The 25,727-nt window shown below is 38.9% G+C and overlaps 1 protein-coding gene across 5 annotated transcripts in view; it reads right to left on the minus strand.

Annotated features, from left to right (window-relative positions):
- Positions 1-25,727, minus strand: part of arb2a (ARB2 cotranscriptional regulator A) — a 261,702-nt gene that overhangs the window by 210,338 nt on the left and 25,637 nt on the right. The gene's annotated exons all lie outside the window — the stretch shown is intronic.

The following is a 25,727-nucleotide window of genomic DNA, read 5'->3' on the forward strand; positions in this document are numbered from 1 at the left end:
AATAAATAGCCAATAAAACACATTAGGGTTTAGAGGGGGCGGTATGTGAAGGAACCCTACCACCCCCCTCTTCCTCACTGCCCCCCCAGATCTTTCAAAAAATTAGTTGAATTATTTGGTTAAACAAATGAGTCATCGAAAAGTAAGGTCGTCGACTACCTAAGTAAAACTGTATTAGGTTTTGCGTGCTCTTAAGTTAAGTCAAGATCAGTGCTCATCCCATTCAGCCACATGTTCGTCTGTCTTTTGGTCTGTTCGAGTTTCGATTGTTGTAGTTCGAACGCCGCGGAAAAAATATACTCTCAATTTTAGGTCTAACACCAATTCGCTCCAATGTAGAGCTGTTTGACTATCAATATACCACTGTATTTGTTTTTCATGCCTCAAAGTTAAGTCAAGATTATTACAAAGTGTACTCAAACCACCTTTTATCATGAACTGCGAGTGAATCTCTTCTCGATTCCCAGCACAAGTAGCATACCAACAGGCCTACGGGTTTGCTCAAGAAAAAAAAAAAAAAGAGTCGAGGTAAAGCCAATTAAAATTGGATATTGGCCCAGTCAAAGTCAAAAAGTCCAAGTGGGCGCACACAAGCAAAGCTCAATTCCGAACTTGAAGAGGCTGTAATTGCGCTTCACCGCGGCTACACGTGTGTGTCGAGCCACAGGCGAACAAACTTAATTTAGCAGCTTTTTAACGCAAGGCCTGGAGCCAGTCGAAGAGTCCGAACTGGACCAAAGAGGCGGAAATTTACAGGCTCATTGGTCTCTACATCCCCTGAGATCTTCTTCCTTCCCCTGAAGGGCACAAGAACTCATTTAGTCATTGATGACCAGCACTGATCACATCCGTGTGGTCATATCTTTCCGTGGGCGCTTCATTACTGCAAAGCCTTATGGAGATAAAACTCTTTTTTTCCCCCTCTCAACTTTCAAGACCTTGACAGATGACAACACAAAAAAAAAAATACAGAGGGTACAGAGGAGTGTACAAAATTTTCAAAATTGAAAATATTTCTGTTGAAAATGACCAAAAATGTATTTTCAGTTTTAACCACAAGAGACAAAAAAAAAAAACTGAAAAAAGGGCTGACGAGTCAACGAGACAAATATGAAGTCACATCAAAAGTGAGGCGAACCGCTCGAAGCTGGCTTTTCACTTGTGGTCGTGTTAGTGCACGGCGCGGCTGCGTATTGTTTTTTTTTCGCATGAGAAGGGAGAAAATGGAGATCAAAGCGGGAGCTCAAAAGTGTTCTAAAATGTGTCTATTTACTCCAATGTTTTTACTTCCTTGTAGTCAAATTTTGGTTGATGGTTAAATGCTAACTCGACAAAGCTTTTAACAGTTCGGATCAGTTTTACATTTCTAAACACATACTATATCAAATTAAGTTTATCATTATATCAGTTTATTATTTGAAGTTGAAATTTTGTGTTTGTTTTTGAGACAAATTTCTCCCCATATAGGTTTTGGGTAAATATGACAGTGATGCATAGTTTACATTCTTAGTTAAAGAAAGTTATTCCCATTCAAATTTACCACTAGAAAATGCCACTTTAATTTTTTTGGCCCAAAAATGAATGCCCATAATACACATTACATAGTGCCTTGTTAAGGAGTAGCATGCATTTGTCCTTCCGGGCGTGACCTGTAAGGGGCGGTACGCTTCATTGGACAATGCAAAAATGCAAAATAATGCCAGCTGCCTTTAATCACGAGGGATGAAGCAATGGCAAAGCGAAGCCTCCTGATAGCAGTGCTGGTGTCACTTTCAAGGATTGCAACAATGTAAAGCATTTACAAGCACTTCATCCAACATTCTAGCACTTTTCAATCCTTGAAAATCCATTAAAATTCAAGCATTTTTAAGCATTCCCAACACCTAGAAGAACAAGTTTTCGTTTTTTGACACAATTGTTCCCAACTTGACTCGGTTATAGGAAGTGACAGCTACATTTTGAAATTTGCACCATTGTCGCTCCCCGTTTTTGTCGCCAGTAAAAAACAAAAACAAACTAACAGGATGTAAACAACAAAACCCATTTGGATGACACAAGGCGAGCAAGCAGCAAACTTCCGCCAGTCTTCTAACAATCTGTTTGGCTATGTAACCGATAAATATTGCATTAGTGACGAAAGTATCAATTATGAATGACGTGTGGCGTAAGTAGCCTCAAGCTAAAGATTGCACGTGACAATGAAAATGAACACAATGTGCTGCGCAGACACTTCCTACTGTCACTCTGAGTATCCGGTGTCATCATATACTGTGAGGTAATAAACTGAGGCTAAGCAAACTGTGGCCTGCGGGTAACATTGGGTAGATTAGGCTTGTTACCATATTTTTATATAAATTAATGATTTTTTTTTTTTACAGTTTTGCAGACGATGCAATTTATATTCTGGTGGAATTTGTATGTGAAATTTATTAAACAATAATATATTATAGTGCATCTTTCTCGAATGCACAGCTGAGGTACAACGTCTAGTGGTAAATTATTCCACGCTGTCCCTTTAACTCGTATATCCGATATAATATAAGCACTGTTTTGTTTTTCCTTCACAGACCCGCATGATATCAAACATGGAACACATGTCGGGGTTTTATGCCCTAACAAGGTATGCCCTCTCCAGGGGCACGTTGGCGACACCAGTAACTGAAATGGGTCATGCACGTGTGCAAGCAGTTAAGACTGCGGCATTGGCAAATGTGCTGAGGGCAAACGGGGGCTGGATGTGAAGCCATCGGGTTTTTCTAGGCCAGGTCTCCTGACAATACTCCACCGTCTCGTGTGGCGGGCTAAAGGATAAAGGCTGCGTTTTGGCCTGACATTACCGACGCCTGTTCCAGCTGAACACACACACACACACGAAATTGTATCAATGGCCAAGGCGGCTTAGGGCATATTCAAGACCCCAGAATTTAATTCATCTGTTCTTTTTTTCCATTGCTGCTCTAATAAAGCTGCAGATCTTCTCGGCAGCCTGTGCAGAGAGAGATAGATGGGTTTGTGGACTTCAAAGGGGTTGCAAGTAGGTCACCACAAGCCACTGCAGTCATCCAGAGAGCGGCGTCGGGTCTGAGACATTGCTCTTCACTCTTTCACCTCCCCCCCACCCTCTAACCCAAACTCTCTTCTTGTATGGCTGTAATCCGAATGTCTTGGTTTGAGGTGAAGACGACAGCTCCAAAACCAAAAAGCCAAAATTACTTACGGTATCAGTTTCAAACAAAGAGAGTGGTGATCGAGAATATATTTATTAATCATAATTAGGTATTAGGAAAAAATGATGCCACATACAGACGCTTCCCTACTTAAGACCATTCGACTTACATAAAACAGGAGACATGCAACGTTTTTTTGATATGTCGAGAAATATCCGGACATTGCTTTAAGTCAGATTTTGTATTGTGTGGACCTTTTTCTGAGTACAGGACATTAATGTAGAGCTTCTTTCCGCCGCTACCGGCATGTGGTGGAGCTGTGAGGTTAACCAACATCCACCCAGAATCAGAAATCTGGCTTCTACTTCCTAGTTTGTGTGTACATACAGTAATACGTGTACTGAATCTCCAGCACGCTCATAACTTTGATGTTTTTATTGTATAATATCTCGTGCAACCATTCAATATGGTTGGTGTAATGTGTAAAGAGGTGAGCCATTTCTTTTGAAATAAAAGTGGAAAAAGAAAGCTTGATGAGGTTGAGAGAATGGTCGGGACGCTTTTTTTCGGCCACAGACGCCGAACTTTTGAAGCTCATCTTCCAAAAGTCAGTAAACTTAACTTTATTTATCTCTATAGAGCACCAGTGAAAGCTGTTGGGCCCTGCAGTTAAACAGAAGAGTGAGTTGTGTCACCCTGACCCGAGTGACATGGCCGCTTTCTTGTGTCCCGTCTCATCTTGAGGGACGAAAGCATGACCAACTTGGGTGCCGAGGTGCTTAACTTGTGGGTGTTTGGGCATTTGGGGTTGGCCATGGTCCCCAAAAATTTTTGTGTGTTTTGCTTCTTTTACCCTTTTTATTTTCTTTGTTTTTGTATGTGTTTGTCTTGCTGTTGGTCACCCCTCTCGAGGGATATGACCAGGGTCGATAGATGGATAGAATCTCTATAGAGCATATTATTTTATGAAATGTTTATTTTCTAGTAGACAACAATGAAGGCAACTCATACAAGCCTCAAACATACGTGTATATAAACCTTAAACAAAGCAAATATAGCACTCCGTTCGTCAGTAGTTCAGCGTCTGTAATCTGATTAAAAACTAAAATGATCACAATGTAAAGCGAGAGAATTAAAGCCACCCCCCAAAAAAAAAAAAAATCTATCTGAATTTGTATATAAAATCCCAATTTGTGTGCATGAGTGTGTATTAAAGTTACTGCCAGCCACTGCATTTGTAAAACCGTGCCGCCTTGTTCTATACCTCACATTGCCCCAAAAGTTGAACCGCAAAACGGCAAGGCAATACTGTGATGTACTGTTGTGTAGTGTAAAGCAAACTAATAACGAACTTAAAGCCAAATAGGAACACTCCAGAATGCAGAGGGTTGCTGCTGAGCAAGGGCTAAAATAACTTTACCTTTAACAACACTGAGCAAAAACCAAATTTGATAGAGAAAATATAACAAAACATTAAAGTAATCTGATTTACCACATTCGTCAAAAAAATAAACTGGCACACCAGCGACTAGATCCTACTGTCTCACTTTTGTTTCCCGCTACGCTCTCGTTGAAAATTGGAGTCCAAAAATGTCGATGAGTATGTTTTGTGTTCGTGTCTCCCGTGTGTTCCGAGCCTCATATGACATTCGTTTGACTGGCATCGCTGGCGACAGCAATGCTGCGGCATATGGCAACTGCCTGCTAACCGCTAAAACTTGACATCAGCGCAAACAAGTCAGCCAAGCATGGCACGGTGTGCTCCTGAGAGGGTTAAGGAAAGAGGCTGACAATATGCTGCGGAAAAATTCCACCTATCGCCGGCGTTGGAGTACCCGCTATTGTGGGCCAAGTGCAAGGGTTGGCGCTCAATCAGGCAACGGTAAGATGATAAGGTTGCACGGCAAAGTTGCCGGTAACTCGCAATTTGTCAAACTTTACTGTAGTAGAGGTATATTTGTGACAACAGTCCCAATTTTTGCCATGACTTGGAAGCAAGATAGCAATTTTGAATGACACACCACCACTAAACTCATTTTGCTGAAAACAGCCCTTTGGTGGACCTTACCCAATTCAAACCAATTAAACTCACTCTAAAACTTTTGGGGTAGCTATAGCTTTGGAAATCACAGTTTAGCTTAAAGGAGCTGTACGTAATTCTCAACTTTCTTTAAATGCGGCCGCCATCTCCTTGCTTGTGTCATTATTGCAGCCTTGGTCAGCTCGTTCATGATGCCTGTGCAAGTACACTTCACGCATAATTCAGTTCGGTGTTTGGAAGAAGGCCTCTTATTACTCTCACCTTTTTTATACTACACTTACAATTAGATAGAAAAAGAAACGAAAAAAAAAAAAAACTGCGGTGACAAGCAAGACATCACTCCCTATCTCCTTCCTCCGACCTAATGTGTTCTGCCCCAAACTGCTTTACTGAAAGCAACATAAAAAAACATAATAGGCGCAATATAAAATAAAGCAACAGGGTTCTGTGAACTCATTTGAACATTGTTAACACATAATTGAGAAAATATGTAACCTTCAACTTTTTTCAGGACACCTCAAACGATTCATCTGAACTTTATTCCTAACCAACGACATGAAATAACAATAATAAATAACCATTGTGATCCAGGTTGACCATAAATTAAAAAGTATCGGAGTACATTTATAAACAAATGAATGAAAAAATAAAAACAGCACAGAAATAAAAAAAAGAATCAACCACGAATTAACAAAAGGAACAAGAAAATATTTGCACAAAACAAATAAAACACAGCGTAACAGTGAAATAATATTATACATGAATATAAGGAAGAAAGCTGAAGCCGAGGATTTTAAGTGCCTGTCTTTATTTTCCTTGCATAATAATAAATATTATCATAATCAAATCAAGAAAAAGAATGGTGCCGTTGGCGTATTTCTGCCTGAAATGAACTGCACTAGTGAAGCTGTGATCCATTCTCTAAAATCCTATGTTGCTGCGAGTGAGGACCAGCAGAAGGCACTTGTGTCAGGTGGCATGCCGTTCTGGCCCGCCGATAATGAAATGCATGGATGTGGGTGCGATCGATTTTCCCTGATCGACTATTGCTGAGATCAAGGGCCAGCAAAACACTATTTTGGGGTTCAGGCCTCTAAAGAATGACATTGTTGCCTACGTTAAATGACCTGCATTGCTTTGGCTGCAATTCGTTATACCCAGTCATTTACTGTATAACTAGGCCAAGAGAGCAAATCAGTGTCAAATGTGATCGCATTTTTTTCGGTTGTTTTCGCCTAAAATGAACAGCACCCATGTGGCCATGATCAAAAACCCCCGGTCGACATTTGCTGTAAGTGTGGTCCAGCAGAGTGCATGTTAAAAATAGGGGGGGGGGGGGGGGGGCTACCTCACCGATTTTGCATAACAGGTTGGGTAGGTTGGTCCCCAATAACAAAGATAAAAGAGGGATTACACTCCAAAAAGCTAAAAAAACAAGCTTTACAGTGTAGGTCTGATTTCCAGGAAAAACTTCTTCAGAGTGTTCATTTTAATTTCTAAGCAAAACGCTGACTTTAAACTATTTGAAATATTTCCAACAGATTTTTCTTTTTTCAATCAGGCAAAGAACTTAGTATAGTATTCCTCCCCAAAATTATGCAAATATGTTGCAAATATTCCACACCAAGTGTGGCTCAAGAAATGTTATATCAAAGTTCACGCATCTGGCTTGTTTGAGCTTGTTAGAGCTGTGATGTCATCTGAGGAACAAAACACTTTCAAAAGGGTGAATCCCGTTAACACAACAAATGAGGCAGCTCTGCAACACCAGCGATTGTTGTGAACAGCGATTGCATACTGCTTATGTTTGCTAATTCTCGGGCTGGTTTTGAGTCTATTGCTGTAGCTGTTCCTTTTTTTTCGTTGTTAATTACCAGTTAATCTGACTGTTCACCGCTTGTTTTTTGACCGACTAGCATGGCATTAGTGCCGGTTTTGCAAGGTTCCTCGGTTTATCTATTCCATGCCAGCTTTGCGTTTGTTGCCATTGCCTGCTTGCCTGGCTGCTCACTGCGTGTTTTTTGCCCGGCCAACCTAGTGTTTTCCACAGAGGGTGCTGCCGCCTTTCGTTGATCGGTCCCAGATAGCCCCTTTTGGCATATCTGTGTATTTTTACCATTACTGCATCCATCTGCACGCACAACACCTAGATGTTCCCCACAAAAACTACCAAAACTTGGCTTAAAACACCCGTAATCTCTTTGACTAATTAACATTTAAACCAATATGGTGAGTGGCTTACTTGGATGCTGTTGTTTTTCACAAGACATCACAGCTCAATAAGTCAAGAAGTGTCAGGCTGTCTTCAAAACACATTATCTAAAAAACAATTGGATTATATATATATATATATATATATATATATATATATATATATATATATATAAATTGTATGCAAAAACATATACTATTTCCTCAAATTTTGCATCTTTAAAATTGTGGATTACCTTTAAAGGCAAGATTCGTTGTGTTGTTTGCCTCTACCCCCCCTGGACCTCGCTAACCTCTATTTAGGTAGCGGACTTCCGCTCATCGATCAAAACGGTCCGAGAACATGCGTGTACGGCTAGGTTGAACTTTAACCCGTCTCGAGATGCTCGGTGGCTGATTGCGTAAGGTTTTGTGCCGGGTTGTGAATGCACAAGGGGGATAACCTATATGCCCGCCACCAGCTCCTCACAAAACTCAATTTCCCCTCCAGAACATCTACGGCCAAGCACTTTTAACCTCGGCAAACCGGCACCGTGATGGAGGGGACGTGTCGGCTTTACAAGGGGAAGCCGAACCTGACAAATTGTGGGAAAGATTGTGCAGGAATTTTAATGTGTGAGTGCTTGTCTTTTTTTTCTTCTCCCTTCCTTTTTCTTAGGGCCCAGACAACAACTTCACGCAAGGACCTTAGTTCAGAGACATTAGTTATATATGTTATTTAAAATGATTTATTCCAATATTATTTATAATTATTAGTAAATGTCATTTAAAATAATTTCTTTAAATATTATATATAATAAGCCATAGATGTTTTTAAAAATATTCATATTATGCACTTATATGTATCATTTAAAGACTAAGAAAAAATGTCAGTTTTTTTTTTTTTTTCAATGAAAAGTATATAATAAATATGGTATTAAACATCCATCCATTATCTGCACCGCTTATACTCAGTAGGGTCGCGGGGGTGCTGGAGCCCATCCCAGCTATCTTCGGGCAGTGGGCAGGGGACACCCTGAACTGGTTGCCAGCCAGTCGCAGGGCACACAGAGACAGACAACCATTCACTCGCTCATTCACACCTAGGGACCATTCGGACCGGCCAATTAACCTGACATGAATGTTTTTGGAATGAGGGAGGAACCCGGAGTGCCCAGAGGAAACCCACGCAAGCACGGGGAGAACATGCAAACTCCACATAGGGGGTTCGATCTCATGACCTCAGAACTGTGCATATTTTTTATCGTTTATATCTTTTATATAATTTAAAAAACACACTTTATACAAAACATATAAAAAAAAAGTATTATTAAACGCATTTTTAAAAAGTTCAAATAAATAATGTGTATACATTTGAAATAAATTAAAAAAATTAAACCTTTAAATATATTTAATAAAATTGTAATGATGATGGTAAAAGTAATAATAATAAAAAGAATGTGCATTTACTTAATCTAACATATTTAGGTTTAATTTAAATAAATGTGGGCAGCACGGCAGCACAGTGTGTGCGCGGCACAGCTGTGAGTTAATGAGATCGAATCTTCCTGTGTGGAGTTTGCATGTTCTCCCCGTACTTGCGTGGGTTTCCTCCCACATTCCAAAAACATGCATGTCAGGTTAATTTGCTGGTCCAAATCGTCCTTAGGCGCGAATGAGTGAGTGAGTTGTCTGTCTCTGTGTGCCCCACAACTGGCTGGCAACCAGTTCAGGTTGTCGGCAACCAGTTCAGGTTGTCGGCAACCAGTTCAGGGTGTCCCCTGCCCACCGCCCGAAGATAACTGGGATGGGCTCCAGCACCCCCGCAACCCTACTGAGGATAAGCGGTGCAGATAATGAATGAATGAATAAATTAAATACATGTTTAGTAAAAAACATTGAAAATAAAAAGTATTATTGTAATACGTAGCATTTTGCCCTCATGAGAGCACAACACTAAAAGGAACCGGCTCTTTCGGGTCCTCAACGGCTCTTCAGGTTGTTTTTGCTTCTTTAATCCCTAAGCGACCAAATATTATGTAAAATTGTGCACAAAATGACTTAAGAAGTCGACCAGAATTCCAAAATCAATGCCATTTTGAAGGAAATGTGTTCTGTATCCACGAATTTTTTCCTGGTGCCATTATCGCATTAGTTTGGTCTAGATCAGGGGATGGTGTCATAAGAGACGGCTCAGCTAAAAAGTCTCTGTAGTGCGAAGTGGAAGGAGAAGAGGACGACGAGGTGAGCGGAGAAGATGAGGTAAAATTTTGGACTATTTGATAAAGTTTCAGGAGCGAGCAGAGAGAGTGGGAAAGGTGAGATGGCACAACATTCATTTGGACAGGTAACTTAAAATTAGTTTTACCTGGTTATATCAGTATCAGAAATTATTTTCCCCCCATTTTATTAACACTCCACTTATTGAAACATAAATATTTTGTTTGTTTGTTGTACATGATTCAATTGTTTGTTTGTTTGTACATGATTCAGATTGAATCGTTTCTTGTACATGATTCAATTGTTTGTTTGTTTGTACATGATTCAAATTGAATCGTTTCTCCGGCGCCGTCACGAATGGCAGCCACTCCAGCAGCTCCCGTGTTATTTTCGATTGTTCTCAGTTATTTTCGATTGTTCTCAGCTTAGGGATGCTGCTGGAAAAGTGAATTTCCCTTCGGGGATGAATAAAGTATCTATCTATCTATCTATCTATCTACAGAAAAAAGAAAAAAAATCATTAATAATAAAAAATAAATATATTTCAATGAATTCCATAAATCAGATTTAAAAACAAATCTTAATACTACAATTGTTTTTTCTTTTTGTGGCAACTAGTGTCAAGTGAATCATGGAATGTTCAGAAAAAAAATCACCTGAATACCTACATAACTAATACTTATTGATAATAAATATGTCATATATTAGGCACTAATACAATTTAAATTATATTAAATAAAATAATAAAATAATATAGTCAAGTATATACCAGTAATATAACAACTATACATACAACACAAATACACCCCCAATAAGCAGGTTAGCGCCTTACATGGCTGCAAGGCCGCTATTGGGAAATGTGGAGCACATTGTAAAGCACTTTGGGAAGTCATTGACTTGAAAGCGCTATATAAATGCAGATCAAATGCAGATCAAATACCTTTTATGTTATGATTATTATTATTTGTACCCGGAAATGAACAGGCGAATGTGTTTCTACTATTGGATTTTGTCTATCATGGCTTCTTTTTGGGAAGTAACCCCCGAGATAGACGATGGTTCATGGTATTTGGAAAACGCGCCACCTACCGGTGACGAAAAGTGTCACTTTGTGAATTTCTATCCACTGTGCAAACCCCGTTAAGTGGATCCATTTAAAAGTTTGTAAAAAAAACATTAACATATTGACTATCCTTCACACGGAATACCGTGACTTTCCAAAAAAGGGGAATGGCCTGTCTAGTAACGTGAATTCCCATGAGTGAGTTTTACGCTTAAAGCTCCACAAACCTGACCCAGATGCTCTGATCGGCTCGATATTTCCCACAACTGCGGAGCATCCAAGCCTCAAGACTTTTCTTTTCTTTTTTTGTGTTAGCGCGTTGGCCATAGACAAGCGTTCCCAAGGAGAGAGCGAAGAGGCACATGAAGCCCGAGGCCCTCCGGAGGAGAAACTAAACAAGAACTTCCCATCGGGACGCACACGCACTGCCTGCAGCTGCTAATGACTTACTGGTACGCACCTCGCACACACAAAAACACGAGCTTCTGGATTTTAGTTTCATTTCAAGAGGGAAAAAAAGTATCATATGGGTTAATAAACATGTAGTCCCTTATTATGTTCCACAATTAGATCAAATTATCTTCTCTTTGAGTGGCGGCTAGCGGCGTCCTGCTCCCGTGGGCCACGTACTTGAGACCGTCAACCAAGCTTTTGTGTTTCCGCATGTTTCATTTATAAATGATCAGTCCGACTAATTGAACGATAGGACAGAAAAACATGTTTTATCTTATCAAATTTATTATTGTACTTCTTTTGAGTGGACTCAATAACTTACTTCATAACCCTCTCGGTTTCCCCAAAAGAAAATCTGAGCAGAAATGTTCCTTCATAGTAATGTTCCAGGAAATTTGATTTAAAAAATGATTGCCTTGATCGGTATTTTTAATGATTCCTCCAAAATTATTTTGAAAAATGAGCCCATAATCTATAAATGCATATCACTCAAGTGTCCTTATACTAGGCAGCTGTTTTAATGGTGGACTGAACCGATCTTAACCCTTCTACTAAAAATTAAATCTTGGTAATAACATATTGATAACATGGTAATTAAACACTAAAAATGGAGCGTCAAAATGGTTAGAGGTTACATTGGCAAGGCCAAGTATATAAAAGTTGTTTTATCCCAATAAAAATGTAACCACAGTGAAAAAAAGGGTAACCCAAAATGGAGTGAAATTAAATAGACCAATGAAACGACCCAATATGTTAAGATATGGTTCAGTTTTGGGGTTCTTTTTGATATCAAAAGAAATGAAAAACAAACTTTCAATACAATTGAATTTAAAAAAGAAGAGAAAATAATAGCATAGCATGAAAATCTGACGCATTTTACCATTCTTCAGGGGGCTGTGATAGGAAAGACCTATTTTTCATTAAAGTGACAATTTTGGGTGTGTTTTTTTTTTTTTTTTGGTTAAATAGAAAACCTATTATTTTTATTTTTAAAATAATTAGTAAATTTTTATTTTTTGTTTGTTTGTTTTTAAATACAACACAGCAGGTTGGGACAAATTAACGCAAATAATGAATTGGTCCACGCATACTACATTGAGGTTGTTTTTGACAGTTTTAGAATGAAGGAGCCTTCCAAATTTTGAAGACAGTGCTATTTACAGAATGGCTTTTGTTGTAATCAGCATAGGGTGCTAGTAGGGGGAAGCTAGTTGCTTATTAGCAACCTCCTTATTTTTTATAATGGTCTTTATAATTGATTCGTTATAGCCATGCAAGTTAACAAGGGTAGCCATTTCCATGCTCCCTTCATATTTCTTGATAATTGTAAGCTGTTTACATGGTTATCATGTTTTTGCTTCTCCCTTTAACTTCAATGCATGCCTTGGGCCCCATAGCAAAAAAGGTTCTGTACAAAAAATAGAGTATTTTATTGCAGACTCACTAAGACTTAACGGAACACACACAATTTTAAACTGAATGGAGAGAATGGCATTATGGGAGGTAGTTTGGCCGATAGCAGATCAGTATTTTTTATGACAGGGTGACATAAACCAATAGCAGAAGAGCATCTTGAGTGACCTCGACAAATGACAGACAGGCATCTTAGACACGCAACTCGTTCTAGTTTTTAGGCACGGAAAAAAATTGTCATTGCTGTCATATAATGGGGAAAATGTCATAAAGTGAAAATATTGTAAGGTGGGGTTGCCGTATCCCTGGGTTTTGCTGTATAAATAATACAGTTACAACACTCTTAATTAATCCATGTTGTGTGTAACATCAGCTTACTGGAGGAAGCCCCAGGATGTACAGATCTCCTTAATGTTGTCCTCTGACTGTCAAACAAAGGTTCCCTGCCAAGAAAAACCCGTGCAATCAATACACCGCTACGAGGTGTATATGAAAAACACGCACGCATAACAAAAAAAAAGGAAACAAAACTAAACATAATCAGCTGCTCATGCAGTCTTGCAAGTGCACGCACTGTCACAGCTGAAAAAAAACACTAAATATGCAAATATGTTTTTCTCACATCAGGGACGGCTTTGTATTCTATTCATTTGGACACGGAGAGAAGCCTGAAGATAAATAAATAGCTCTCTGGATATACCGCCCGCTTGATGAGATTTCACATCCATGAGCAGTGTCAGGACAAGAGAAAACCGGCGCAAAATAATGTTTTCTCTCCCGCTGATCAATTTTTAATTTGGCCCCCGTGCAGCCCAGCCTTGGGCCGGGCCCGGCCCCGGTAATTACGGCGGGTTATTGACAGCTGCTTTCCCGAGGGGGGCTATTTAAAAGAGGTTTTAACCCCAGAGCAAGTCCGGGCCCCCCGTCCGCCTTTGAAGGTGTCAAGTGCATTGATCTGTGCTGCGGGGATGTGCTGGGACCTCGATGTGGTTGTGAGGCAGATTACAAGGCCAGAGTGAGTCAGAACAGCTTTTGACCCCCCGCGAATTGTCCTCTAGCTAAAGCTAGCTAATCGGGGAGGATGATAGCTGCTGGCGTTTGTAACATGATGGTCAGAGATACACACTGTACATTCGATATCATTGCTACATCATACCAACATCCAGAAGGGAAAAGAAGTAGTGTAGACGCCGGGTAACAGCGTCCCCACATTACAATGTGGAAGGGAATGGATTGTTTTTTTTTTTTTGCTTTTCATTAACTCATTCAATAAATATGTTTTCAGAAGCATGGTCCCTGAGCGCAAAAACGTAAAAATATGGTTTTGGGTGTTTTTAAAAAAAACAATAATAAAGGGGTTTGCCGTGCCCATCAATGAGTATTGTGCCTCTTGGAATGATTTTAGTATGATGAATCATCATTAGATGGTAGGAGTGGCTACGATCAGATATTTGTCCACACATCAAGGATCCATCTCTCCTTGCCTTCTACATCCACCCACTAATGTGCCTTTACCAGCTCAAGTCACGTCACACCATAGACAACTCAAATGTCATTTTTCCTTTACATGTATTTTTATTTATGATGTAATTTAATCATATAAAGAGATGTTAAAAATAAGTAGTAATCACTATTTACTATTTTGTTATTTCAATAATTTAATCTGGGTTATTGGGGGGTTTGGAAGGCATTAGCTAATTACCATGAATTTTGATAGCCCGCCATCGGCAATTTCACTTTACGACCCCCACTTCAGAACAGGTTACTGTCATATTCCATTCTCATTGAGTGCGCTTTGAAATCTATTTTTTTTTTTTCATGTACAATTCCAGTCATCCAAGTGTTGCCTCGGACTTTTCGAACGAAAGGTAAGAGGAGCTCACTTCTCTGAGTTTGGGGAAAGAGGTGCGAGGCATCTGATATGGGTAAAAGGAAAGTCTCAGGCTTTATGATTGGTTTGAAGACAGCTGAGAAGAGGAAAAAGTAAGCCAACGGAAAGAAGGATTGAAGCGAGAAGAGCAAAATGAGAGGAGGGCGACTGCAAATGGGCTGGCACAGCTCTACGATAGACGCCTTGTATATATAGAGCGAGTGAGTAAGCAGAAGGCGAGCTCTTGACAGCTCCACTACTAGGAGAAGGGCTCTTAATGACAGCTTATTCCTTCATGATTTCAATTCTTGACAGTGGACAGGTTTGCTTGTTGCGCCGTGGCAGCTGTATCATTACCTTCCGGCCCTGCCAGCGCTCTGCATCCTCACACGGGGATGCTGAAGGGAAAGCATTGGAGTTTCAGAAGAGAAATCAATCCTAATAATTGAGGAAAAAGTTGGAAAAGGGATTACAGAGATCCCTTGGTTTTCACCTTTAATGCAGACCAGAACCATCCACGACAAGTAAAAATCCGCTAAATAGCATTGCATCTTCAGAAATAGATCTGTCATATTTTCTTAGGGGAGGGGGCGTAAGGTGACCATATTTGGCCATGCTCACTCTCAGCATTAGTTTTTTTTGTGTGTCATGTTTTGATTAATGTATCCAACAATACCTTCAATAAACATTCCATTTCATTTCTTCATTAAAGCCCCCAGAGTCAAATTTACCACAAGAGGACGTCATTATCAACTGAAAATTTACAACAGGCAGTGAGATGCTAGTAATAAGCCTAGCCGTAGCAGTATGCTGAACCGGCAGCCTATTGTCTACCGACGTCGCCTCAGTTGACTCAGCTTCACCAACCCGATAATAATCCACAGAGCACACGCTGGTGATCAGCTTTTCTTTGCGCTCTTCTGACTCACAGAGTCAAATTTATTTGATGAATTTCTCTTTAATGTGACGAGTTTTAAAAAGCTAGCGGTCGCGGTGCTTCACAGTTTGATTTGATTGACCCTGACAGCATACAAGCAGCCTATCACAGTTGTGCAAGCAGACAATTAGGTCCACCAAATAGATGCACACATAATCTGTGTGCTCTTTGTCTAAACACAATGCACAATACGGTGATATTAATGACAACAATGACAATTAAATTGAAAATTTGTAATGGAGTGAACCAGTGATAACCGAAGCTGAAAGTAGTCTTGGTATATGTAACAGATTTAGTTACAGATGATTTTGTTTCAGGCTTGTTTATTTTTAATTAAACACTAGTAACGAGACCCATATTTTGCTCTGTTAGGACCTGAGCTTATTTTTGCTACTCTAACACAAAATCTAATTTGTTTTATTTTGCTTAAGGAAACTAGCAAAATGAGCACAACACGAGTTGAAATACAAATGCAAATTTTACAACTCTAAAAAGAGATCTTACTTTACTTACCTTAGTTTAGTTTAGTTTGAGTAAGTTAAAATGTATTGCAGATGGAAAAATATTTTGAAAATATAAAATAAAACAAAAATGTTACAACTATAATTAAATGTTTCCTTTTTATTTTACTTGGAAAAAATGTGCAAAATATAGTAAAACAAGTATTACAAATAAAAAAGCACATTTCTTTCTCGTTGTAACTTGAAAAAAAAGATAAAAATTAAAAAAAAAAGTTGAAAATGTAGTAAAACTAAAAAAGATATAAAAATAATAAAAGTAAAATAAAAATGTTATATCCAAAAATGTTTGTATTTTACCAGAAATTTTTTTTTAAAGCGAATATAAACAATAGCAAAAGAGTTAAAATAATAAAAAATGAAAATATCATGCCAAAAACACAATTTTCTAATGAATGAGTTGAAAATAATACAAAAGAATTAGTATATTCAAACAAACAAATATTCATTCAGATTTTACTAAGAAAAAAACAAAAACAAAAACTTGAAATAAATGATCAAAATAAAATTAAAACGTTACAACAGAGATAATGTAAAATGTCCTCATGTTACTTGGGAAAAAAAAAGGTCAAAATGGAGAAAAACTAATATTTTGCATTAGTACAATTTTAGTTGAGGCATTATTTTGTCATTAGAATTATCAAAAATAGTACCCACGGTTCCTAGTGCGCCATAGCTGCCACGCATGAGTTATATTTGACAACGACAATTCCACCCCCAAACTTAGGCTACATTAAATCTTATATATAATTGAATCAGAGGATTTCTTTCGAGATTCTTTCAAAGTAAACGCATGCCTTCATGTTGATGGCAAATCAGCCTGTGCCTCAGTGCGATACCCAATCCGATAATCAGAGCTCAATAGCACAGTCCAGTCACTGGAGACCCCATTGGAAAGTAAAAGGGGGTGTGGTGTTTTCAGAAGGGTGTCAAAAGCCTTTGGATTTGTATCTGCTCTTTTTCAATGGGAGGCTGAATGGAGTCAGTGAGGCGGACCCGCTCAAACACTCACCCCCAAAAGATCCTCTTTTAGGTTCCGCCATGTGACCTCCCACCAACCGCTTGACATTTTTTTTATCCTGCAACCAAATGATGTCTTTTTCAGCACCTTTTGCTTAGGCCTTCACATCAACCACCAATTGTGCGAGTTTCCTCGCTTTAAAAGATTAAAGAAGCCAGTAATGATTCTCAGTTCTTCAAAAATCTGGGGCTCTATGCAAGGTATCACCCTGTGGGGTCAAAATAATCACAAGAACGGTGAGCAAAAATCCCATAACACAAGGGGGAGCTCATTAATGACCTGCAGAGAGCAGAGACTAAAGTAACAAGGGCTACTATAGGTAACACACTACGGATTTTTTGGAACTGGACTGGCAGTTTATCCTATGGTCAAATGAAATTAATAGATTGTTGCTAAAACCATCTATTAGTGCTAGTTTTCCTGCAAGGGAGCAGGACTTTAGAATAAGCTAAGGCAGTTTGAACAATGACAATAACTTAAAATAGTACTTATTGAGTACTACTTATGTGTAAGACACATGCATTATTTAAATAGTATTATAAGTGAATATACATGTAACGGAAAAATGTATTGTTATTTACTTTTGGTGTAACGTGACTTGAGCTGGTACAGTGGAGTTATTGGGTGGATGCAGAGCAGGGAGTAGATGACTAATCGCCAGTTTATACTTAATAATTGTCCCGATCGTAAATTAGTTGGGAATTTAAGTATGTCATCTTTGTATTTGTTGTCTCAAGCTTTTTTCCATGGTTATCATGTCGTTGCATCTCCCTTAAGCATCACTACAAGTTTTGGAAACCATAGCTAAAATTTCAGTTTGTGACATTAACTTCTGAACCGAATGAAAAAAAATAAAAGAAGCACTGTGGGAGAAAGTTAAGCCAATAGGTCTTCCGAGTGTTTTGACGCCAACCAATAGCAGACCATCACCTAAAATCATCATATGTCGTAACAAGGGGCGAAAAAAAAAAATCTTCCACATTGCAACGTTGAAAACATTGTAATACGGGGACACCATATCCCGGGGGGGCTACATCCATCCATCCATTAACTGCACCGCTTATCCTCAGTAGGGTCGCGGGGATGTTGGAGCACATTCCAGCTATCTTCGGGCAGTGGGCAGGGGACACCCTGAACTGGTTGCCAGCCAGTCGCAGGGCACACAGGGACAGACAATGCACTCGCTCATTCACACCGAGGAACAATTTGCACTGGCCAATTAACCTAACATGCATGTTTTTGGAATCTGGGAGGAAACCCACACAAGCCCGGGGAGAACATGCAAACTCCTGACAGGGAGGTTGCAGTAGCTAGACTTGAACCAGGAACCTCTGCACTGTGGGGCTGCGCGCTTCAGACTAATTAACATGTTTTTCTAAATCAATACCGGAACTGATTATTAATCATGATGGACAACTAAAAGACATAATTTAACTAAAATTATGGTATATATATATGTATCATGTTTATTCATTCCATTCATATTATATAGTTTAGTTTAGATTCAATCAATTTCATTTTCATCTTAGTTAGTTGATTAAAAAAAAAATCAAATTTTAATCAAAGTGACTCTTTAGGTGTTTATTTTTGTCATGAAGATGTGATGACAGAAAATATTTTGTTTGGTTGACAAATTTCCCGCTAGTACCTACAAAGCGTTTTGTGTCGAACTTAAAGAACGCTAAAAAATATATATAAGACATATTCAATTATGTAACTGTTACAGAAACTTCACTTTTGTTTAGGTTTTTTTGTACATCATTAAGTCAACCATTTTTTTGGGGAAATTCCGAAGTAACCCTACGTAGGTTTTGTGCATCCTCTTTTTAAATTTAGATGATGTTGGTTTTACAAACATCAGGCACCCGAAAAAGCATTGCCTCCGGTGCAGCTTTTGTGAAGTTACTTCTGGGAAGTTGATCGGGAATTCAAAGCCTGCAGCGAAGGGTCAATTTGAGTGCGCCGAATACTGTACGCCGGGGAATGCGTTTTGGCTTTACAAAATACACCCTCATGATTACTCGCTCAAACTCTGAATTAAGAGGCCTGATTTGTGTGTGCGGATCGATTTCTTAAAACTCGTTCTTCGAGAGAAGGAAAAAAAATACTTTCCTTCTCTCTCAAGCTCACGAACAGCCTGTCAGCATGCAAAAACACTGACACTGCAAGTTCATGATGCCTTTCCCACCACACATATGATAAGTAACAATTCAAAATGTCATTTGCATCTTATTATGAGCTGATATTGTGATGGAATTATGGACCTCCATGCTTTCTTCAGAAATGCCAAGTGTGCAAATTATTTCCTTACAATAAGTAAAAGAATAACATATGTATAACCAGTGTCTGAAATAACGTCTGCCCGGACGCCCAGTGCATCTTTTACGTTGGACGTACAAGTTACACAGCGTCTCTGACCAGGTGGCCGACAACTTTTTAAAGAAAAAAAAAAATCTTTCGTTGTTTTTTTTTTTTTTTTTTTTTTTAAAGAAATAAAACGTTTTATTGCGATTTCGAAATCTTCCTTCGTTTTGGAAATTTCAGAATTTCGGTTCATTTGGCAATTTGCATATTCGGCGGCCAATCAGAAGCATCGAATAACTTCAGGACTTTCCGGAGCGTTAAAAGGTCGTGCATTTGCAAATCATTTTCCAAAGTAGACGCACAGAGAACACAAGAATATGGATAAGTCGTTAGGAATTGTTAAGATTTGTCAATTTAATAGTGCTCTTACTCATGGTATTGCGGTAAGACGTTTTCCATTGTGTGACTACGCACACACCATTTTTCGTTTTGCTAATAGTTGATTGCCATGTTGTATTGAATGGAGCCGTGTTCTTGTTTGTTTGCTGTTGAGGAATAAATATGCTTAAAGGCTGAACTACACTGTCCTGCCTATCTTCTTACGCATGAGGAAACTGCACACTGTGAAATATCTTTACCAGGAATCAAGCCAAAACCTCAGCCCCAGAAGAAAGATTCAAAAGAAGCTAACAAGATGGATGACACTACAACACGTTATAACATTAAAAGCATCGTGGAAAGAGGAGTTCACGTGGCTTGTAGCAGATGACGCAACGCAAACATTGTATGAATGAAGATGAGTAAATACAGGTACATACTGATGGCGGATGGAAAACAGCAATGTCATATACACGCAATGAATGTTATAAGTAGATTTATAATAAACTTAATTTTAAAGTGTTGTTCATTATATATTCGGATTATCAATCCTTAATACTTTGCAACAATGTTTTTTTTTTGCGATTAGTCGTCTTATTGTGTTTCAAGTTGTGAAAAATGGGGCAGGCAATTTTATGGCTGGGCAGGCAACTTTTCAGAGTCGTCTGCCCTGGTGTCCGGTACCTTTTTTGTCATGAGTTTCAGACACTGGTATAAAAAAAAAAACTAAAATATATAACATATAATACATATTTTAAAATGTAATATAATTTAATCTATATAGGAACAAAATAAACAAATACATCACATCACAGAAGGTAAAGAGTAAAATACAGTAGCAGAGATGATTCAAATTTACTGTGTGCATTAATTTACCAATATAGGTTGCCGTAGCTTAGAATACAGCAGAATCATGTGTGCATTTAAAGACGACACGATGGAAACCAAAAGGATACAACTGGCCAGAAATCAGAACCCTATTTTCATACTTTTTTTGCATCAACAAGAAGTAAATACGTGGAGTTGGTCAGGGCTAGCGTAAGTGGCTAACTTTATTAGAATATGCCAAGCATCATGACCCTGAATCACAAACTCTGCAATTTTCACTTTCAAGACCCGCTATGGAAGTCAAGTGACACTGAAGGACGAAGCAGGAGCAGCTAACAACAACAGCTAGCATCAAACCTAACCTGGAGCCAAGTATCTAAAATTAGTGGCTTGAGAAGGAAATGGTGGGAAAAAAAATCATAGATGTCTGAATCACCCAACTATGTGACCTTGGCTTGCACGACAAGCTGTGGAAGGCAAGTGATACCGAAGGACAGAGCAGGCTTTATCGACACAGAGAAGTTAACAATAAAAGACAAAAGGGGCTAGAAATAAAAACCGTAGAAAAAAGTTAAAAATGTCAGGATCAAATGAATTAGACGATGTTTGCCTGCATGACAAGCTGTGGTAGGCGAGTGACACCAAAGTCAGACGGAAGTTTTATTTAAACCGATTAGCTAACAGCAACTGCTAGAGGTGAGCTTAAGCCCGCAGCCAAGTCGCTAAAATGAGTGGCTAGAAAAAGAAACGGTGGAGAATAAGTAAAAAAACAAAAAAGGTCTGAATCCTGAATCAGCAATGGCTGCTTGTATGAACAGCTGTGGAAGGTTCAAAGCTTAATTTATATGAACAATAAACAATAATGGCTAGCAGTGAGCCATAACCTCCAGCTAAGTGGCTAAAGAATGAAACAGTGGAATATCTATTTGACCACCACACACAGGGTACTGCTGTGGAAAGTAAGAAAATGTTAAGGATAAAAGCACCACTAGGATAAGGCAATCCAATTAAAATATTCATCCTCTGTGTCTTTCTCCAACTCGGAAGGTAGACAATTAACCGTTTCCTCCTTCCGCTTTAAAAATGTCCCCCACACAACAGGGCAAGGTAGACATTATTAACACAGGCCTAGAGCGCCTTCTTGTGATTTAGTGTGCAAATAACACGCAAAGTTATGTACTTTACCAGTAATAAAAATTGAAAACTCAATGATATTATATTGTGTTAATAATTTCACATATGAGCCAAAACGGTGACTTATATTTTTTGAATCAAGAGTGTTTTGTTTGGGGAAAGGTAAAAATAATTGGCCAAAATCCAACGACGCACCATTTCTTCTCTGCAGGGAAAGAGTAAAAAACACAGAGCTCAGGTCAACTGGTGACTTAGACCGTCTTAAGTGTGATTGGCTGTCACCATGTGTCAGCTTGTGACAGATTGGATAGCTGTCCCAATTATATCCTCCCCTCCGTGTCTCTCGCCTAATGTCAACAGGCATCAGTCTCAAGCCCGAGAAATAAAGAAGCGCAAAGGACAAACCCTCTCTGACTTACAGCTGTGAGTTCGGTCCGAGAGGAGGTCCACGTTTTTTACGCAAACGCTGTCATCGCTTCAAAAAGCCACAAAAATGTCATGCAATGACAGAACGAGCCACAAACACAAGTCCTAATAGATGCAGACGCCGGGAATTGACTACAAATGTGCGTGAGTGCCTACCCGTCAGTGTAGGAAAACGATTCCTTTTTCTTTAAGGCAATAGTCCGGAAACTTTCCTGTTTCACACATGGGTTAAATGCAAAAGTATAATATTGTAGACAGAACTGATTATATCATTGGTAAGTCTAAATTCATATTATAATTACTAGATCACGAAAGAGCTCGATGACATGCGAAAAAACATTCGATTTTATCTCATCATCGCACTATTTTTACTCTTTTATGCTACCACGATGTACAATGTCTTGGCTGAACTATTTCCCATAATGCTCTTTTACAATGTTGTACAACAGGGTAGTGTGAGTAAAATTTGAGTGATTAGAAAATAGAATCAAAAGTTTCCACCTTTGTCATCTACATTACTATGGCTTACTCAGCCTCACCTTGACGTACATATCCAACATATAACGTATATACATGGTTGGTTGGTTTGATCCCTTAACAACTAGGGTCGTAAGGGCACCATTTCCTGTGGTGTGTATTGGGCAGGTACAGCCTGGTGGCGCCCATCCTTCTCCAGGCTAACATATGCTCCCACCCGGTCTGGGTATGGATGGGCCGCATCAGGTATTTCGCATGAAGAGCGAAGATAAAAACATATTCCGATATTCCTAAATACCATATACAGCGGAACCTATTCAAACAAACCCAAATTGTTCCAGGATCATGCTCGGAGGTAGAACGGAAAAGAACAGAAAAGAACGGAACAGAACAGAACAGAAGAGAACAGAACAGAACAGAAGAAACCAGGTCTTCATGTCATTAAAATTAACATTATGAAACATTGTGAGCAACGAGATTAGACATGGCTCTCCAAAACAACTTTGATGAGAAAAAAAAAAGATAAGGGACTTAACGGATACAAAGGAAATGCTAATAAAAATCATAATAAAAAAAAAATAACCATAATTTTTATTACTACAATTCCAACATAATGCTTAGAAAACTGGCCTAAGTTCTAATAATAATGCAATGAAAAATAAGTGCATTGTAAATTACCGTAAATTACGGACTATAGAGCGCACCTGATTATAAGCCGCACCCACCACATTTCAAGATGAAAACCGATGTTCTTGCACAAGCCGCGCCTGTATATAAGCCGCATGCGCCCACATTAAAATATGTAACGTAATCATAAAATTAACCCAAACCCAACTTTGAGTCCCGCGATTTTAACTGAACACGAAGTTCACAGTTCAAAAACCACAGCCGGCAAAATAATTGAAAACGATACCGGTAGTTAACATTGGTTGCAGATCTGCAGAGTCCGGGTCCCGTTAAAAGTAATCCAAGGAAAAAAAGTGTATATTTCCAAAGGTAAGGGTGGGAAAAATATATATCCACTATTGTCTGCCGTGTCCACAAACACTCACCTTTACCGGTCCCCACTTCCTGTCATCCCCAGTGTCTGTTACGCCCCTTCTTTTTAATTGGTCAGTGCAAGACTTAAGTGTCTAAAATAAATACATTACAAAAATATACAGTTGCAAATACATATTATACATGGTTACACATATTTACAAAGAAAGACGGTACACAGAGAGTCTTCAAAGCTTTAATAATAAAATTATAACTTTCATCCCAAACCGTGCCTGTGAAGGGTAGCAAAACGCTACTAGCAACACGCTCGCAACACAGTGAATCGATCTGTTAAAAAAAAAAAACAATCCATTCTTGCAGAAACCACGGTAAAACGTTCTCATCTACCTCTTTATAATTGACGTCATCAAAGTTGTCTTCCCCAGTATGGGTAAGAGACGACGTTCCACGCTCCCTTAGTCAAAAACACACTAGCAACACGCTCGCAAGGTGAAGTTTGCGTGCAGTAGCTCTGTTTCCTTCTTTATCAGACTGCTCGAATGCGTTTAACTTGTGAGCTGTGTCATGTGCCTTGAATTCGAGCGCCGCTGGCGGCTGTTAGAAAAGTTACATAAATTGGCCGCATCACTGAATAAGCCACAGGGTTGAAAGTTTGGGAAAAAAGGAGCGGCTTATAGTCCGGAATTTACGGTAGTGCAATAACATTTAGCAGCAGCAATTTCAAAAAATCCAATCAAATTTACATGGTTTATATGTTCAGTTTCATGCAATACTATATATGTTTCACAGATGTATTTAGCAACATCAAAATAAAAAAAAAAGAAATATCAATATTAATATGTTTTCACAGATTGGTGCGTTTAGGGAAGAAACCGTCTCTGTGCCTGTTTGTCCGAGTTTTGAGGGATCTGTACGCCTACCTGCTGCTTGACTATTTAAACATTCATATTACGGGAGAGGCTTAAACAATTGTCCTGCAGGCCACAGTTAGCCCCCGGGTCGCCAGTTTGTCTGGCACTACCGCCTGTTTGACATCTTGACAGTCGGGGTCTTTCCTTTACAAAGACGCTCTCTAGATGGCTGAATCATCGGTCAGCGTACCTTGCTATGAAATACAAACGTATCCTGAAGGTGTTCATGGCGGGAACAGGGTTTTGCACAGCAGTCCGTGACTTTACGGTCACGTCGAAAGGGGGTGGGGGGAAGCTGGATCCCCCCCTAAGTCAATTTGAACAGCAGGCCGATGAAATTACACAGGTAGAGGTGGCCAAGCTTGACAAATGAGCTCAGAGGTGGAGATGCGAAGAATGAGAGGCACGGCCGCTTTCGGATTGCTTTTACACGTGTATATAAATGTGTGAAATGTTATGCTACAAAAGGAAAAACAAATACATTGATGCCTCAATACTCGAATGCAACGTGGTGCCGCATAAGGACAGTCGAGGTGCTGGCGAACCTGTTCTGAAAATAGCTCACCAGTGCTGGAGCATTGTGATTTTCTAGTAAAATGAGTTGTTTAATTGGTTGACTGAGTATATTTTACCCTATCTTTCATCAATAACCTTGTAACAACATAATAATAATAATAATAATTTCCTTTGTATTGTCATTCTTTGTAACAATGTACACAGAACGAAATGTCGATACACCTGACCCGTTGTAGCGAGCCGATGCAGCCGCAGCCAACAGAGGGCGCCGCCATTTTACCAATGTTATAAGTCTTAGGTATGACTCGGCCGAGGCGCGAACCAGCGACCTCCCAGTCTCAAAGCGGGCGCCCTACCATCTAGGCATAGTAACAATATAGAGATAACATGATAAATTGTTCTTTTAAGGTTAATTCCAGTTCAGGGGCTTCATGGACAAAAAAAAATATTCAAGTATTGATAATTGACTTTAGATTTGATTAGATTAGATTAAACTTTATTGTTATTGTGCACAAGTCACAAATACAAGGCAACAAAAAGCAGTTAGCATCCAACCAGAAGTGAATAGCAACGTGTAAATATTGAATATGTATGTATAAGAGTGCAGGAGTAAACTATATATATATATATATATATATATATATATACATATATATATATATATATATATATATATATATAAGGACATGGTAGTGCTATAAATATAAATAGATAGTATGGAACAGTTATGTACGGATTATAAGCAGATTATTGACTATAAAATGAAAAAAATACGAGCAATCAATTAAGTGAATAGAATGATAATTTATTCATGTATGAAGCAAATGTATTTAATAAACTTTTCATAGATTGTTTTTGATA

This window comes from Urocampus carinirostris, chromosome 5 (assembly GCF_059441175.1).
Source record: "Urocampus carinirostris isolate Australia breed hairy pipefish chromosome 5, RoL_Ucar_1.0, whole genome shotgun sequence".
NCBI lineage: Eukaryota > Metazoa > Chordata > Actinopteri > Syngnathiformes > Syngnathidae > Urocampus > Urocampus carinirostris.